Source organism: Pongo abelii, chromosome 5 (assembly GCF_028885655.2).
Source record: "Pongo abelii isolate AG06213 chromosome 5, NHGRI_mPonAbe1-v2.0_pri, whole genome shotgun sequence".
Taxonomy (NCBI): Eukaryota; Metazoa; Chordata; class Mammalia; order Primates; family Hominidae; genus Pongo; species Pongo abelii.
In genome coordinates, this window is record NC_071990.2 from 30,901,903 (window position 1) to 30,917,471 (window position 15,569).

Genomic DNA, 15,569 nt, shown 5'->3' on the forward strand with positions numbered 1-15,569 from the left:
TATTTTAAAACATAGAGCTATCTTTGTACTCCTGGTTAGTCATGGTACATTTTTTTTTTAATACTTCATATTAAATTTTTACCTTCTGGATTGAGACACTAGAGTTCTTAAAGGTTCTTTCAGAAATTCTTCCTATATTCAGTATGCTACCAGAAAACCTCTTACAACTAACCTTACAGAAGATACCTTTTTCTTTGTACTTTGTCCAATATCAAAGGAAACCTCCAAGTTCCGAGGAGGTCAGGCTGCTAATACCCACAAATGAATTCTGATGAAATCATTACACAATAAACAATAACTATTGCTTATTACATGCTTACTTTGTACTAGGCAGGACTAAGATAAGTATTATTTTTTAAGATTATTCTTAATTTCTTATCAAAAGTATACTGGTTTGCAAAGTAATGAATAAAATAAATCTTTAACAATATCCCTATAGTAAAGACAATGGTGAACTTCTTATGTCTCTTTTAAAAAACTCTGCTTATGACGACAATTTCAAACATACACAGAAGCCGTGAGTGTATAATGAGTCTTGCTGTATCCATCACAAAGTTTTAAAAACTGTCAAAACTTGACCATACTCACTTAACCTACTCCTACCACTTTTTCAGCTGGAGATCTTTTAAAGCAAATTCTACACATCATACCATATCATCCATAAATTATTTTGCATTACATCTGATTCTTATTGAGTCCCTGCAATCTAAGAGCAGACTGACAAAGCACAATTCACTGTAAGAGATTCTGTGAAGGGTTAAAACAAACAGTCCAAATTCATAGTGCTGCAAATGTCTGTAATTGCATAATCTGCAAAATATATTCTTCAAGAAATCCTCTGTGCACTTGGTTTCCCTTAACTGAGTTTTTTTTCTTCTTCAGACCAGATTAATTGATGAGAACTGACAAGCAGGGGAGAGAGGTGATGTTTAAGGTTATATATTTTGGCAAAAAATTATGAGTGTAAATTGTGCTTGTTTCTGATTAAGAGAGGTCCATTAATCAGAAAGTAGACTTGGCATCCTCATAGAAAAATCACATGGCTTAACAAGAATTCATGACTCTGAATTGCTGCACAGACAGGTAGCCTGAGTTTTTGGCAGGATTCTTTCAGCTGAGCTGTTTTCCATTAGAATGGTGTCTGATATGGTTTAGCTGGGTCTCCACCCAAATCTCATCTTGAATTGTAGGTTCCTTAATCTCCACGTGTCATGAGAGGGACCTGGTGGGAGGTAACTGAATCATGAGGGGCAGGTTTTTCCCATGCTATTCTTCTTGTGATAGTGAATAAGTCTCATGAGATCTCATGGTTTTATAAAGGGTAGTTCTGCACATGCTCTTGCCTGCTGCCATGTAAGACATGCCTTTGCTCCTCCTTCATCTTCTGCCATGATTTTGAGGGCCTCCTCAGCCATGTGGAACTGTGAATGCATTAAACCTCTTTTTCTTTATAAATTACCCAGTGTCAGGTATTTATTCATAGCAGTATGAAAATGGACTAATACGGCTGGGTGCAGTGGCTCATGCCTCTAATCCCAGCACTTTGAGAGGCTGAGGCAGGTGAATCATTTGAGGCCAGGAGTTCAAGATCAGCCTGGTGGTCAATATGGCGAAACCCCATCTCTACTAAACAAAACAAAACAAAACAAACAAACAAACAAAAATTAGCCATGCGTGGTGGTGGGTGCCTATAATCCCAGCTACTTGGGAGGCTGAGGAAGGATAATTGCTTGAATCTGGGAGGTGGAGGTTGCAGTGAACCAAGATCGTGCCACCGCACTCCAGCCTGGGTGACAGAGCAAGACTGTCTCAAAAATAAAAAAAAAAAAGAAAATTGATTAATACAGTAAATTGGTACCAGTAAAGTGGGGTACTGCTATAAAGATACCTGAAAATGTGGAAATGGGTAACAGGCAGAGGTTAGAAGTTTAGAGGGCTCAGAAGAAGACACAAAAATGTGGGAAAGTTTGGAACTTCCTCAAGACTTGGAGGGCTCAGAAGACAGGAAAATGTGGGAAACTTTGGAACTTCCTAGAGACTTGTTGAATGGCTTTGACCAAAATGCTGACAGTGATATGGACAATATTTGTCCAGGCTAAGGTGGTCTCAGATGGAGATAAGGAACTTGTTGGGACCTGGAGTAAAGGTCACTCTTGCTATGCAGAGAGACTGGCGGCATTTTGCCCCTGCCCTAGAGATCTGTCGAACTTTGAACTTGAAAGAAATGATTTAGGGTATCTGGCAGCAGAAATTTCTAAGTGGTAAAGCTGTTCAAGTGGAAGTAGAGCATAAAAATTTGGAAAATTTGCAGTCTGATGATGCGATAGAAAAGAAAAACCCATTTTCTAGGGAGAAATTCAAGTTTGCTGCAGAAATTTGCATAAGTAAAAAGGAGTGGAATGTTAATCACTAAGACAATGGGGAAAATGTCTCCAGGGAATATTAGAGAATTTCATAGCAGCCCCTCCCATCACAGGCCTGGAGGCCTAGGAGGGAAAAAGGGTTTGTGGGCTGGGCTCAGGGACCCCTGCTCTGTGCAGCCTGGGGACATGGTGCCCTACATCCCAGCTACTTTAGCTCCAGCTGTGGCTAAACAGGGCCAACCTACAGCTCAGGCCATTGCTTCAGAGGGTCCAAGCCCCAAGCCTTGATAGCTTACACATGGTGCTGGGCCTGTGGGTGCACAGAAGTCAAGAATTGAGGTTTGAGAACCTCTGCCTAGGTTTCAGAGCATGTATGGAAATGCTTAGATGTCTAGGCAGAAGTTTGCTGCAGGGGTGGAGCCCTTATGGAGAACCTCTTCTAGGGCAGTGCAGAAGGGAAATGTGGGGTCAGAGCCCCTACACAGAGTTCCCCATTGGGGCATTGCCTGGTGGAGCTGTGAGAAGAGGGCCACCGTCCTCCAAACCCCAGAATGGTAGATCCACCAACAGCTTACACCATGCACCTGGAAAAGCTGGAGACACTCAACACTAGCCCATGAAAGCAGCTGGAAGGGGGGCTGTACCCTGCAAAGCCACAGAGGCAGAACTACCCAATGCTGTGGGAGCCCATCTCTTGCATCAGCATGACCTGAATGTGAGACATGGAGTCAAAGGGGAGTATTTTGGAACATTAAGGTTTAATGACTGCCCTACTGTATTTCAGACTTGCATGGGGCTTGTAGCCCCTTTATTTTGGCCAATGTATCCCATTGGAATGGGTGTATTTACCCAATGCCTATACCCCCATTGTATCTAGGAAGTAACTAACTTGCTTTTGATATACAGACTCATAGGAAGAGGGACTTGCCTTGTCTCAAATGATACTTTGGAGTTGGACTTTTGAGTTAATGCTGAAATGAGTTAAGACTTTGGTGGACTGTTGAAAGGCATGATTGTGTTTTGAATTGTGAGGACATGAAATTTGGGAGGGGCCGGGGAGGAATGATATGGTTTGGCTGTGTCTCCACCCAAATATCATCTTGAATTATAGTTCCCATAATCCCCATGTGTCATGGGAGGGACTTGGTGGCAGGTAACTGAATCTTGGGTGGTGGGTTTTTCCCATGCTATTCTCATGATAGTGAATAAGTCTTATGAGATCTGATGGTTTTATAAAGGGAAATTCCCCTGAATATGCTCTTGCCTGCTGCCATGTATGACATGCTTTTGCTCCTCCTTCACCTTCCACCATGATTGTGAGGCCTCCACAGCCATGTGGAACTGTGAATCCATTAAATCTCTTCTCCTTCCTTCCTTCATTCCTTCCTTCCTTCTTTCTTTCTTTCTCTCTCTCCTTCCTTCCTTCCTTCCTTCTGTCCTTCCTTCCTTCTTTTTGACTGAGTCTCACTCTGTCACCCAGGCTGGAGTGCAGTGGCATGATCTCGGCTCACTGCAACCTCCATCTCCTGAGTTCAAGTGATTCTTCTGCCTTAGCCTCTTGAGTAGCTGGGATTACAGGTGTGTGTCATCACAGCTGGCTAATTTTTGTATTTTTAGTGGAGATGAGGTTTCACCATGCTGGCCAGGCTGGTCTTGAAATCCTGACCTCAGGTGATCCGCCTGCCTCAGCCTCCCAAAGTGCTGGGATTACAGGCATGAGCCACGCACTCAGCTCAGAATTATAAATTGCCCAGTCTTGGGTATTTCTTCATAGCAGTATGAAAATGGACTAATACATTATCTCTTGGAAGTGAATGGCCAGAGTGAAAGAAACCAGAAAAAAAAAAAAAAGAAGAATACATACTATATGATTTCATTTATATAAAACTCTAGGAGAAGCAAATAATCTACAGTGACAGAAAGCAGATCAGTGGCTGTTTGAGAATGGGCATGGCAGGAGGGAAGGAAGTACAATGAGCATGAGAAAACTTTTGAGAGGTATGGATGTGTTCACTATCTTGTGGTGACGGTTTCATAGTATACAAATACGACAAAACTGATCAAAGTGCACACTTTAAATCTGTGAAATTATGTCTCAATAATTTTTTTTTTTTTAAAGAATAGCCAAGGCCGGGTGCAGTGGCTCATGCCTGGAATCCCAGCGCTTTGGGAGGCTGAGGCGGGCGGATCACGAGGTCAGGAGATCGAGAGCATCCTGGCTAACACGGTGAAACCCCGTCTCTACTAAAAATACAAAAAATTAGCCGGGCAAGGTGGCAGGCACCTGTAGTCCCAGCTACTCGGGAGGCTGAGGCAGGAGAATGATGTGAACCCCCAGGGGGTGGAGCCTGTAGTGAGCCAAGATTGTGCCACTGCACTCCAGCCTGGGTGAGAGCAAGGCTCCGTCTCAAAAAAAAAAAAAATAAATAAATAAAATAAAGAATAGCCAAGTGGTAGAAAGCCTGCAGATGCTGTTCCAGAGCTGTGCCCATAGCTCTGGGCCCAGGTCACAGGTATAACCTGCAATAAGAAGAGACAAGAGTCTGAGGGCTGACCATCTATGGGCCCACAAATTAAGGAAACCAAAGTTTGGGTGCACAAATCATTACTGGAAAGGGATCATGATCCAGTCACTCCTCAAGAGAGGGTTCTTAGACATTGTGCAAGAAAGAATTTGGGGCAAGTCCACAGAGTAAAGTGAAAGCAAGTTTATTAAGAAATAAAGGAATAAAAGAGTGGTTACACTTCATAGGTGGAGTGGCCCTGAGGGCTGCTAGTTGGCTATTTTTATGATTCTTTCTTTCTTTTCCTTTTTTTTTTTTTTTTTGAGACAGAATTTTGCTCTTGGAGTGCAATGGCGCGATCTCAGCTTATTGCAACCTCTGCCTCCTTGGTTTAAGCGATTCTCCTGCCTCAGCCTCCTGAGTAGCTGGGTTTACAGGCATGCACCACTCCCGGCTAATTTTGTATTTTTAGTAGAGATGGGGTTTCACCATGTTGGTCAGGCTGATCTCCAACTCCTGACCTGAAGTGATCCGCCTGCCTTGGATTCCCAAAGTGCTGGGACTACAGGCATGAGCCACAGCGCCTAGCCAGTTATTTCTTGATCATATGCTAAACAAGGGGTGGGATATCCATGAGTTTTCTGGGAAAGGGATGTGGATTTCCTGGAACTGCGGGTTCCTCTTCCTTTTAGATCATATAGGGTAACTCTGGGACATTGCCATAGCATTTATAAACTATCTTGGTGCTGGTGGGGGGGTGACTTTTGGCATGCTAATGCATTATAATTAGCATGTAATGAGCAGTGATGATGACCAAAGGTCACTTTTGTCACCATCTTGGTTTGGGCCGGCTTCTTTACTGCATCCTATTTTATCAGCGAGGTCTTTGTGGCCTGTATCTTGTGCTGACCTCCTATATCATCCTGTGACTAAGAATTCCCAACCTCCTGGGAATACAGCCCAGCAGGTCTCAGCCTCATTTTACCCAGCCCCTATTTAAGATGGAGTTGCTCTGATTCAAACATCTCCGACAAAACCACTCACTGGGTATAGAGTCCCAACCAGCCAGTTATTGAAATTTTGTTTTTTTGTTATCACAGCCTAGCCTAATCTAACTAAAGAAAGGGGGATCAGGAAGCAATTTTATTTTCACTTCACCGTGTCCCTTTAAATCCATTTTGTGGGATTTCTTCTCCTTTTGCCCCAAGATGAAATTTGGAGCAAGCCCCATGAACTTTCTAGTCATTTGTAGGTAATCTAAGGTCACTGGGTTACTCCAATTCCCCAAGGAGTTTAATAAGTAATTAAATGGTCTTAAATCTATTTAAATAGTAAAGTATTAAATCTCATGTAATAGTAGAAACTTCAAACTTTATTTAAATTTGAGATTTCTTCCCTTACTTTATGCTATTTACAGACCAGCAGCCCTCAATGGGAATTGAGGTGTGTGGTGACCTCTGACTTCCCACTTTGTGCTTTGTGGCAGAAATTGCAGTTGTCCCCAAATATTCATTCTCCTCTTCTTCCTGATTAGTAGGACTCCCAAATTTTTGCTGGACTTATTGCCAGCCTAAAACAAGACTACATTTTCCAGTATCCCTTGCAGCCAGGTGTGGCTGTGAGACTAACTTTTGGCCAACGGGTCTGAATCAAAACGACGTAAGCAACCTTTTGTTCTGCCCTCAAACAGCATGGGTGGCATCAGTTTCCCCTTTCCCTCTTTCCCTGGCTGGAATGCTGACCCAGCAGATGTGGAGAGTCATTTCAACCTTTCAAGGGGGAGCAGCCCTTGATGCAATGGCAGAGCAGCAAGACAGAAGGAGCTGGGGTCCCCAACACCACGGAGTCACTCTGTCCAGCCCAAGACTCCTAATGTTGGAACAATTAATGAGAAACACACTTTGTCTTTTGACATACAGTTTTTCTCTCAGCTGCTGAACCTGGGTTCTACCTACACAGGTTCATTGTGTATGCATGCTTCTATCCCTCCTCCCTCACCTTGCTAACTTGGACCCTGGACCTCTCCAGGGTTCCAGTGGTGAGAGGGAGGGGCCAGGAGGTTTCATTGCACTAGAATTACTGTGAGATGGCAGAAGCACTGCCTGGGTCATTAGGCATAGCTGATTCTTCCTTTCATCAGGCACTTCCGTGGATTTTTCTGAGCTAACACCTTCCCTTTGCTACAATTTCTCATCACATAATTCTCTGAGGTGGACAAATGCCCTTCCTTAGGCTGGTCAATTATATTTCTTTCTGCAGCTTCTAAGAGTCTGGCGATTCATCCCTCTATTAGGATCACCAAACCCCTTCAGGTGACCCTTTTAGACAGAGTCTAATGCCATCCCCTGCCATCTCTCTCTTATGCTGGCCCCACCTGTGGTCCACAGGAAACATGAATCCAGTGCCCCCGGCAATTGCGGAAGGCTGGCAGCCCTGAAACCCACCTACCTCCCTTGTTCTACCATCAGGGCAGGTAGCTAGACTCCTGGTGTTCTTTTTTGTTGTGTGTGTGTTTTTGTGTGTATATGTGTTTTTCCATTTCTAGAAATGAACCAGCTAGCTGCTCACCCTGTCCTCCAAATTGCAGGAACATATACTCAGCTCCCTGACGGGTACCACCGAAGGCCCTTTCCCGGGGCTCGAAGAAATACCCTCACTGAATTCAATTTCCTCAAGTAATTGAAGATCTTCCCCTTTCTTGTTCCACTCGATGGCCCCCACTTTATGGGGACACTCCGAGGCTGGGGACTGGAGAGGTGCTCTGCTACCTAAGGACTCTGGCCCATCTCATTTTTTTCCCCTTCTCTTCCATTTAAGAGGAGATTCAACCTTTTTAGCAGCTCACTGTTTTGAGTAAGAGCCACTGTTTGCCAGATCCCAGACCCCTCTGCGTCTACCATGTGCCTCATCTCTTCTATAGCTGCAGAGGAATTAACATCCTTGGAAGATCTAGTGAAGCTGCCTTCACATTCTCTTTCTGTTTGAACTTTCAGCCCACCTCAACTTGAGGCCACAGGCAGCTGGGCTCCACCAGTGCCACTGCCACCATCCCAAAAGGCCAGGGGCTCTCATCCCAGTAGTAGTAATTAGTCTGTGATGCGGAATTCATAGTATTTCAACATTAGGTTCCAGATAAGTAACCTGAGCATCCCTGGGTCTTGCTAACCTGCGGGAATGTGCAAATGGGGCCACCTTAAGGTAATAACAACATTTCAGTGTCTCCTTCTCTGCCCAAGTATTTCTGGGGGTCTGAGGGAAATCTCACTTGTGCTCCTAAATCCAGGCACCCAGGCCGATGGCAACTCTCTCTCCACGCCTGCTGAGCATTCCCCCAGGGAACTGGAGCCCTTCAGGCATCAACTCTGCACTGGGCAGAGCAGTGTCTATGTCCAGTGGGGAAATGCCTTTCCCTCTCTTTTGTGTTCCTGTTCATGAAGGGGCCACCCAAGCAATGCCAGTGCGCTCCAGCATCATGCAGAGCTTGTAGAACCACAGCTTCTATGTTGACCTTCAGCTTTCTTTTTGCTTCGGATGGAGGCAGGACTCAACTAAATGTGGTGACAAACAACATTCACTTACTCTTTTATTCAACACATATTTCCTAAATTCCTTATCCGTGCTAGCCACATGATGAACATGATAAACAAGATAAACGTGGTCTCTGTGCCCATGGAGTTTATGGTTTGGTGCAAGATCAAAAAGCAGTATACACACACACAAACACAAACACAAACAAAAAAGCGGTTATGATTTAATGTTCAAGACTTTGTTATTGGTTCAAGTTTATCATGCATGGATGCTTCTTCTGCTTGGATGAGTTTTGTGCGTGCAGCTTGTCAACTCTCAGGCAAACAAACAGACCCTGTCAACCCACTGTGACCTCACTGCTCCTGGGCTGCCTGCTGGGGCCCAGTGAGGGAGGTTAACTCTTACTGTGCTAAAGTGTCTGATCTGTTTCAACACTCTAACAACCAAAGAAAACACTGATTGTATCTCTTAAAGAGCTTTTCTTCCTTCCCCATTCCACACTATGGATTCCAAACTTCAGACTTTATGTAAATTTGAAGCTTGCCGAGCGTGGTGGCTCATGCCTGTAATCCTAGCACTGTGGGAAGCAAAAGTGGATGATTGCTTGAGCTCAGGAGCTTGAGACCAGCTTGGGCAACGTGGTGAAACCCCGTCTCTACCAAAAATACAAAAATTAGCCAGGCATAGTGGCACACGCCTGTAATCGTAGCTACTGGGAGGCTGAGGAAGGAGGATCACTGGAGCCCAAGAAGTCAAGGCTGCAGTGAGCCGTGATCATACCACTACACTCCAGCCTTGGAGACAGAGCAAGACCCTGTCTCAAAAAAATAAAATAAAAATAAAATAAATACATTTGAGGCTTCTTCACTTACTTTGTGCCATTTACAGGCCAGCTGCTCCTGGTGAGAATGGAGGTGTGTAGTGATCTCTCATTTCCCACTATGTGCTTTGTGGCAGAAACTGCTGTTGTCCCCAAATATCCATTCTCCTCTTCTTCCTTATTCATGAGACTCCCAAATTTTTGCTGGACTTGTGGCCATCCTGAATCAAGACTACATTTCCCAGTATCCCATGCTGTGGGACTAGCTTTTGGCCAACATGATCTGAATCAAATGATGCAAGCAAACTTTTCTTCTGCCCCCAAATGGCAGGGGTGATGGCAAAAATTCTGGCAGCAAAAATGGATGATGTGGCCAGGCATGCTGGCTCACACCTATAATCCTAGCACTTTGGGAGGCTGAGGTGGGCGGATCATCTGAGGTCAGGAGTTCGAGACCACCCTGGCCAACATGGTGAAACCCCATATCTACTAAAAATACAAAAATGAGCCAGATGTGGTGGCGCCCACCTGTAGTGCCAGCTACTCAGGAGGCTGAGGCAAGAGAATCACTTGAACCCAGGAGGCAGAGGTGGCAGTGAGAAGAGATTATGCCATTGCACTCTAGCCTGGGCGAGAAAGCGAGACTCTGTCTCAAAAAAAAAAAAAAAAAAAAAAAAAAGATGGTGAAGGCCTATATATTAGTCTGTTTTCATACTGCTGATAAAGACATGCCTGAGACTGGGTTATTTATAAAGAAAAAGGGGTTTAATGGACTCACAGCTCCATGTGGCAGTGGAGGCCTCACAAGCATGGCAGAAGGCAAAAGGCACATCTTACATGGTGGCAGACAAGAGGAGAATGAGAGACCAAGTAAAAGGGGTTTCCCCTTATAAAACTATCTGATCTTGTGAGACTTACTCACTACCATGAAAACAGTATGGAGGAAACCACTCCCTGTGATTCAATTATCTCCCACCGGATCCCTCCCACAACACATGGGAATTATGGGAACTACAACTCAAGATGAGATTTGGGTGGGGACACAGCCCAACCATATCATTCTGCCCCAGACCCTCCCAAATCTCACGCCCTCACATTTCAAAACCAATCATGCCTTCCCAACAGTCTTAACTCATTTCAGCATAAACTCAAAAGTCCACAGTCTAAAGTCTCATATGAGACAAGGCAAGTCCCTTCCAACTACGAGGCTGCAAAATCAAAAACAAGTTAGTTACTTCCTAGATACAATGCGGGTACAGGCATTGGGTAAATACAGCTATTCCAAATGGGAGAAATTGGCCAAAACAAAGGGGCTACAGTCCCCATGCAAGTCCAAAATCCAGTGAGGCAGTCAAATCTTAAAGCTCCAAAATGATCTCCATTGACTCCATGTCTCACATCCAGGTAACACTGATACAAGAGATGGGCTCCCATGTCCTTGGGCAGCTCTGCCCCTGTGGCTTTTGCAGGGTACAGCCCCTCTTCTGGCTACTTTCATGGGCTAGTGTTGAGTGTCTGTTTTTCCAGGCACACAGTGGAAGCTGTTGGTGGATCTACCATTCTGGGGTTTGGAGGATGGTGGCCCTCTTCTCACAGCTCCACTAGGCAGTGCCCCAGTGGAGACTATGCATGGGGTCTTCAACCTCCCATTTTCTTCCCGCAGTGCCCTAGCAGAGGTCCTCCATGAGAGCTCCACCCCTGCAGCAAACTTCTGCCTGGACATCCAGGTGAGATCTAGGTGGAGGTTCCCAAACCTGAATTCTTGACTTCTGTGCACCCACAGGCTCAACACCATGTGGAAGCTGCCAAGGCTTGGGGCTTGCACCCTCTGAAGCCATGACCCAAGCTGTACATTGGCCCCTTTTAGTCATGGCTGGGATGCAGGCACCAAGTCTCTAGGCTGCACACAGCAGGGGGGCCCTAGGCCTGGCCCACAAAACCATTTTTTCTCCCTAGTCTCCAGGTCTGTGATGGGAGGGGCTTCCACAAAGGTCTCTGACATGCCCTGGAGACATTTACCCCATTGTCTTGGTGATTAACATTTGACTCCTCATTACATATGCAAACTTCTTCAGCTGGCTGAATTTCTCCTCAGAAAATGATTTTTTTTTTGGCTGGCCCTGGTGTCTCATGCCTGTAATCCCAGCACTTTGGGAGACTGAGGTGGGTGGATCACTTGAGGTCAGGAGTTCAAGACCAGCCTGGTCAGACAACATGATGAAACACTTTCTCTACTAAAAATACAAAATTAGCTGGGTGTGGTGGCATGCTCCTGTAATTCCAGTTACTTAGGAAGCTAAGGCAGGAGAATTGCTTGAACCTAGGAGGCAGAGGTTGCAGTGAGCCAAGATCATGCCACTGCACTACAGCCTGGGTGACAGAGCTAGACTCTATCTCAAAAACAAAAACAAAAAAGAAATGGGTTTTTATTTTCTATCACATCGTCAGGCTGCAAATTTTCTGAACTTTTATGCTGTGTTTCAGTTTTAAAACTGAATGCTTTTAACAGCACCTACATCACCTCTTGAATGCTTTGCTGCTTAGAAATTTCTTCTGCCAGATACCCTAAATCATATCCCTCAAGTTCAATGTTCTGCAAATCTCTAGGTCAGGGGCAAAATGCCACCAGTCTTTGTGGTAAAACATAGCAAGAGTCACCTTTACTCCAGTTCCCGACAAGTTCCTCATCTCCATTTGAGACCACCTTAGCCTGGATTTCATTGTCCATATCATTATCAGCATTTTGTTCAAAGCCATTTAACAAGTCTCTAGGAAGTTCCATACTTTCCCACACTTTCCTGTCTTCTGAGCCCTCCAAACTGTTCCAATTGCTACGTGTTACCCAGTTCCAAAGTTGCTTCCACATTTTTGGGTTACTTTACAGCAGCACCCCACTCCCAGTACCAATTTACTGTATTAGTCCCTTTTCATGCTGCTGATAAAGACATACCTGAGACTGGGTAATTTATAAAGAAAAAGAGGTTTAATGGACTCACAGTTCCACGTGGCTGGGGAGGCCTCACAATCACGATTGAAGGCAAAAGGCATGTCTTACATGGTGGCAGACAAGAAAAGAATGAGAGACTAAGTGAAAGGGGTTTCCCCTTATAAAACCATTAGATCTCATGAGACTTATTCACTACCATGAAAACAGTATAGGAGAAACCGCCCCCATGATTCAGTTATCTCCCACCAGGTCCCTCCTGCAACACATAGGAATTGTGGGAGCTACAATTCAAGATGAGATTTGATTGGGGACACAGCCAAACCATATCAGTTTATAATTCCAGCACTTTGGGAGGCCAAGACAGGAGTATCACTTGAGGCCAGAAGTTGGAGACTTACTTGGGCAACATAGGGAGACTTCCTGTCTAAAAGCAAACAAAAAACCAAGTTATCCAGGCATGGTGGCATGTTCCGGTAGTCTTAGATGTTCCAGAGGCTGAGTTGGAAAGATCACTTGAGCCCAGGAGTTCAAGGCTGCAGTGAACCATGATTGTGCCACTGCACTCCAGCCTGGGCAACAGAGCGAGGCCCTCTTTCTCTTTTTTTTTAAAAAAAAAGGAAAAAAAAGAAAAGAATGGGGTGGTGAGGAGGCTGGCCAAAGTGGTGATAACCTCCTGCACTAGGTCCTAGCAGCTGGTAGCAGGGGAGCCAGGAGGTGTAGCACTCTGCATGGTAAAGCAGTCTGTCGGGGTCTGTTTGCCTGAGAGTTGACTGGCTGCAAGCACAAAAATATAAAAGGGGGCCAGGGACTTGCTAATCTTGGGGGAGAGTCGGGGCAGCTCAGTGCAAGGACTTGGGAAGGCACGTAACTGTGAGAGAAGGTAAAAAGGAGATGGATTCATGGAGAAGGAAGGGGAAAGTTGAGGGCTGGGGAGGTGTGGTGAGGAGCTGAGGTCTTGGAGAGACATTCTTCCTTGGCCTAGGGACACCACATAAACACCTCTGTGCATAGTGGGAGGGACCGGCTCCTCCCAAAACACTGTTTAGATTTTGGCCTTGAAAACCATGACTACTAATGTTCCTTGGGTTTTCTGTGAGTGTGACCAGTCTCCTCAGCTCCCAGCTGGCACATAAAGGAGATGTGTTCTTTTCTGGCTGATGTGAGGCTGCAGGATCTCATGAGGAACATTCCATGAACAAACAGTACGGCTGAACCCTCACCTGCATCTTGTCCTAATCTCAGTCCTCCCCCAGCACTCTCCCAGCTCTATGGCTTGGAGTTACAGACATACCCGCAAATCAATGTGAAGAGCCAATTGCTCAGAGAAACCCAACAGAGGCTTCAGCTACGCCTGACAGTCATCCGGGGTTAAACACCAGCCTGGAATTTTAGCTTCCTGTCCAGGAAAAACCAAATACATAAATCACTTCTCTCTCTTTTTTTTTTTTTTTAATGGAGTCTTGCTCTGTCACCCAGGCTAGAGTACAGTGGTGTGATCTCAGCTTACTGCAACCTCTGCCTCCCAGGTTCAAGCGATTCTCCTGCCTCAGCCTCCTGAGTAGCTGGGATTACAGGCGCGCGCCACCATGCCCGGCTAATTTTTGCATTTTTAGTAGAGACGGGGTTTCACCATGTTGGTCAGGCTGGTCTCGAACTACTGACCTCATGATCCGCCTGCCTTGGCCTCCCAAAGTGCTGGGATTACAGGTGTGAACCATCGCACCCGGCCTAATAATTTATCTTACTACTAGAATTTCAGGCTTCCTTTTTAATTTGCTTGCTTTCTTGTTGGTCTGTAACTTGGAACACAGGACCTTTCAATCCCTCCGATATGGGCTCCATCCAAATCTCAAGTTGAACTGTAATTCCCAGTGTTGGAGGAGAGGCCTAGTGGGAGGTGATTGGAGCATGGGGGCAGATTTCCCCCTTGCTGTTCTCGTGATAGTGAGTTCCCCACAAGATCTGGTTGTTTGAAAGTGTGTAGTAGAGCTGGGTGTGGTGGCTCACGCCTGTAATCCCAGCATTTTGGGAGGCTGAGGTAGGCGGATCACGTGAGGTCAGGAGTTCGAGACCAGCCTGACCAACATGGAGAAACCCCGTCTCTACTAAATACAAAATTAGCCGGCATGGTGGCACATGCCTATAATCCCAGCTACTTGGGAGGCTGAGGCAGGAGAATCACTTGAACTTGAGAGATGGAGGTTGCGGTGAGCCGAGATCGCGCCATTGCACTCCAGCCTGGGCAACAAGAGTGAAACTCTGTCTCAAAAAACAAACAAACAAAACAAAACAAAACAAAAAAACAAAGTGTGTAGTACCTCCCCCTTCACTTTCCCTCTCTCCCACTCCACCGTGTGAAGAAGGTGCTTGCTTCCCCTTGCCCTTCTGCCCAGATTGTAAGTTTCCTGAGGCCTCCCCAAGCATGATTCTTGTACAGCCTGTGGAACTGTGAGCCAATTAAACTTCCTTTCTTCATAAATTACCCAGTCTCAGGTAGCTCTTTATAGCAGTGCTAATACACCCTGTTACAGGACTAATACACCTTCCCTCTGCTAAGTGTCTATTGATCTGAAAACACATGCTATGAAACATTAAAACGCTACTTGAGACCATGTGTTTCTTTTATCAAGTGAGAGATTCCTTTATAATTTGGATAATTTCACTCCGTTTGCAAGTAGGATGCTCTAGAACTGATGTTATAAAGTCAGTTTAATGATTTAAATCCCATTGTGGAGAAAATAAATCTCTGCAGAAAAGTACATCCCTGCCCTTTCCCAGCTCCCCAATCAAGGGGGGGCTTCCTGCTGAGCCTGGAGAATGCCTCTAAGAAGGTGACTAATGTACCATATCTGGCCCTTAGTGTGGGCAGCAGGCAAGTAGTCAGGTGCCTTCTCAAGTGGAGAAAGTTGAACGCTATTTTCCAGAGACATTGGATGTGAGGGTGATCTGGCTATGACATCTGTCACCCCAGTGATTGCCACTGTTGATTCTGCTGATCTGGCTGGCTAGGTGGTGTCCCTCACCACTCCATGTGCATCCCTCCTGAAGCTGCATGCTCAGTTGAAGAGGAGGACCATCCGCAATAGAGGAGGACCAGTCTTTGGCTAAGGGTATATGAGTAGCTGCGCTCCCCTGCTAGAATCTCCAAATAAGCTCTCAAGGTCCAGAGACATGATGTGAACTTCATGTCTCAATTGATGATCACGTGGTTGTGTGGTGGTGCAGATTGTGTCTTTGATGCGCAGCAGGATTCGGGCAATACAGAGGATGATGTCAGCATATCACCATCATCCTCAGGTGGGGCAGGTCATTATGAAGTCCTTGACTCTGGTTTCCCTGGAGTCTAGGTGAGAGATGCATGAGATATCCCTTGGGTACCTCCCTCCTCCCCCCAAGGTGAATGTTTC